Source organism: Tenrec ecaudatus, chromosome 14 (genome assembly GCF_050624435.1).
Source record: "Tenrec ecaudatus isolate mTenEca1 chromosome 14, mTenEca1.hap1, whole genome shotgun sequence".
Classification (NCBI taxonomy): domain Eukaryota; kingdom Metazoa; phylum Chordata; class Mammalia; order Afrosoricida; family Tenrecidae; genus Tenrec; species Tenrec ecaudatus.
The window spans coordinates 57848900-57852692 of NC_134543.1; the positions used below are offsets into that span (position 1 = coordinate 57848900).

The window sequence follows — 3793 nt, forward strand, 5'->3', positions numbered from 1 at the left end:
GTTGTCCTGCTAAGGACCTAAGTTCCATTGTCTAAAAACCACCTAGGTTGGGGGGCAGGGGGAAGCCACTGAGACACTTGGGAATGCTAGTCTGGTTCCTCTGGTGGGAAAAAAAAGTTTGTGATTTTCTTCTTCAAAAAGCCCCCAAATCATAGGGACAGGACATTGAAGGGATCTTCACAATGTACTCTGCCATGCTCCACCCTTGGGACATCATGGTGGGGTGCTGGTGACTGGCTGGTCCCAGCTACATCTGCTACTCACAGATCTGTGCAAAAGGTGTTAAGGGCACCCTGAAGGCTGAATTCAAAGCCAATGTTGAGAAGTCCTCTCACCACAACATGAAGATTGTGGAAGTGAAGACAAACTAATCTACCCAGACTAAAGCTTGAAATGCCACGTGGCCAAGGTGAAGATGTGTGGGCATGTCTTGTGGCAGGTTGAAAATAATCTCTCTCAGGGGTCGAGGATGGGGTGGACTGTCCCAGTGAGAGATGGTCAATAATGCCAATAAACTGAAGTCTGACTGACCAAAAAAGAAAGAAAATAAGAGCAAATCTAATATATTCTTGAAGCCCCCAGAAGGTTCAAGTTGTGTTCCTGTCTTCCCAGGGCCAGATCTCTTTTGAGTTAGCTGGGAGTTTTGATCTGGCAGCCAGTAGAACTGCACCCTTGCAAGAAGGGGAGGCGAGGGGATCCATTAAGAGAGTTTAGTAATTATGTAGACTCTGTGCCATGGGCTGCAGTGACCTCCAGCATCCAGGGTTCCCAGTGGTCCATGAGGGTGTAGGGCCATGGGATCCACATGGGAGAAGGTCAGGGTTGGGCTCTTCCTCCGTGCTGGTGGTCGCAGAACTAGGGAAGAAGGAAGGAGGCTGGCACTTGCTGCACCACTGGCCCTGCTAAGTTGGTCAGAGTGGAGAGGCCACAGTGAGCTCTCTGGGGGTGAAAATCAGAGAAGGGAGTCTAAAATAATCCGGAGTACTGAAAGCCTAGTTCCTGCATGCAAAGTCCCACCCTTGGTCTCCTTACCTGTAGCTCTCTGGGCCTCACACGGGGAGTTCTAGGCAGGAGACTCTATCTCGGTGCCATCTTCCCAGAACCTCAAGACTCTCTTTGCTTTTTTTTTTTTTTTTTTAAATGCTGGTTCCATTAGCACTGCTTTTTAATCCAAGTGAAATGAAACCTTTGGCAAATTCAAACATTTCTCCACTTAGCATGCAGGTATTTATTGGTCACGTTGTGTAAATGTTTGTTTCCTTTACTTTGATTTGCAATCCACACTGAAAACTACAGTATTTGATGTTTTTCTGGAAATCCTTAAAGGCTTCTACAGTGTCAGCAAGCAAGGTTGTGTCATCTGCACATTACAGGCGGCTTATTAGCTTTCATCCACTCCTGATGCTGCAGTCTTCTTCTCATGGTCCAACTTCTCAGAATATTTCTTAGCATACCAGTTGAATACGTGTGCTAAAAAGTTAAAACCCTGAGAGACATCGTTCCTGATCCTAAAACAAGCAGTGTTTCCCTCGTCCCTTCAAATGACCGCCCTGGGTGTGTGCACAATTAAGAGTTTTGGATTTCCCATTCTTTGCAATATCATCTCCATTTTTTCATACCTAGAATTACCCCAAAATGGCATTAGATATCTTAAGAGCATGGAAATTAATACTGAGATGTTAAAATAGAGATTGGATAGTCATTGGATAGTGATGCAGTTTGGAAACCCTGGTGGCACTGTTGGTTAGGGCTGCTAACCTCATGGTCAGTGGTTCAACTTACCAATTCCATAGGAGAGAAAGGGGACTTCTACTGCCACGAAGATGTACAGTCTCAGAAACACTATGCAAGGGTTCTATGAGTCTAGATTTAGTTGGTAGTGGTTTGTTTGGGGGTTGTTGGTTGCTATATTTTAGTCTAAAAAATCAGAATTAGAATAATTTATAATACAATATCTAAGATTAGCATAATGTTATTAGTAGTGTAATGGAAAAAGTACAATATAGCCAAGGATAAAATCTTGCTGTTTTGTATATTATAGGCCTGGATGCAGTATGATGACTGTCTAAGTCTTCATTCTCTTGTACAAGTCTCTTGAGGAAAATGAAAGAATTTTAAACTGCTCTGTTACCTTATCTGCAGTAAGTGTTATAATGCTATAAGTGTTTGAGAAGACTCTCTTTCTTATATCTTACCTGGCTCATCTAGGATATGCAGGTTATTGCTCTTTCTTTTGAACCAAATAGTGATCTTATGGCATCCTTCATTTGATTTTCTCTTGCTGAGTGTGAAATGAGTATAATAGATGTGATTTGAATTAATCAGCCAAATTATTTACAAAATGTTTAATTCAATAAATGTAAATGCAAAACTCATGGTGGTGATGCCAATCCAAATTGGAACTGAATGATTCATAACAAGTCCTTGAACCCTGTCATCCATACCAATCCAAAGTCACCTAAAAATGTGAACATTCAGCTGTACTTATCTGATGTGAGAAAGCATCATAGGAGTATATGATCTAAATGTGATTTAAAAAAATGACATATATCAAAATGATATGTCTTTATCTAGAGGTACTGTGATTATTAATGATAAAGCAAAAAGTGAACCTAGTAAAATTTACTCTTCACCAAATATGTGTTAAATATTTGTATCATAAGTAACAGAGTTACCACATACACTATATGAGTAAAGTAGAAGCTATATGAGTAAAAAAAAAAGTTAATTTTTAGAGTATGTAGAATTAGAGAAGAGGTCTATTAATAACAGTACACAAGCATGCTTCATAATATAGGTAAATATTTGAGTTTAGACATTTATTCTTAAAATTATGATAAGATTTTTCATATTTAAGTAAGTAGAATGTCAATTTCTATAAATTTGATATAACATATTAATAATTATTAATATATTATAAATTAAGATAAGTTATTGTCTTGAGACAATGACTGTTAAAATGTCTATAATGTCAAGATTTTGGTCAAATCTTATAGAAGATGTGGTCAGTGTGTATAAAGGAGACTTTTAGTTTACATTAATACTGATGAAAATATTTTTAAAATCATATTTGGTTTCTTCTAGTAAGATAAGGAAAAGAGTCAATTATTTGGATTTGATGAAAACACTGAACATATACAATAGTTTTTACACAACATTATGGTCCACAATTTGAGTGATTGAACATCATTGTCACATTTTGAGTGATTAAACATCATTGTCTTCTCAGAGAAGCAAAGTAAAGCATTCCTAGAGAAAGAGCTTACTAAACCTGAAGTCTAGACGAACACAAAGCCATATGTCAAAATCCTAAAGGAAAAATTGAAGATACCTACTTGTGTGCTTTAAAATAGCAAAGGAACCCCAGGGGACTTATTTCCTTTATCTTACTAACAATCTTTATGAATCCCACAAAGTCTAAATAAGGATCAAGCTTAGTATGGAGAAATTCTACATATACTTCAAAATTCAGAAGGATACATTTTTACTACCATTGAATATGTTTAAAGAAGAATATGTCACAGGTTATGAGTATGATTTCAAAAGAGAAATTCAAATTGTTGAGATCACCATCATTTTATATATGTACCTATATGTATATACAGAATTATTTCATTTTTATTTCCAATTAAAAACAAAATTATACTTTAGGATCGACATTTTTGAAAATTTTAGTAGTTTCTTAACGTGATGGATACTTTGAAGAAATGATGTTTTTTAGTTTTAAACCTTCAGGAAATTTGATTTTCAAAATTATTTTTACTTTACAAAAATGCGTTTCTTTAAATATATT

General features: G+C 36.8%; 1 pseudogene; it reads left to right on the plus strand.

Annotated features, from left to right (window-relative positions):
- Positions 1–215: 215 nt before the first annotated feature.
- On the plus strand, positions 216–371 carry LOC142426586 (ATP synthase F(1) complex subunit epsilon, mitochondrial pseudogene; annotated as a pseudogene).
- The last annotated feature ends 3422 nt before the right edge of the window (positions 372–3793 follow it).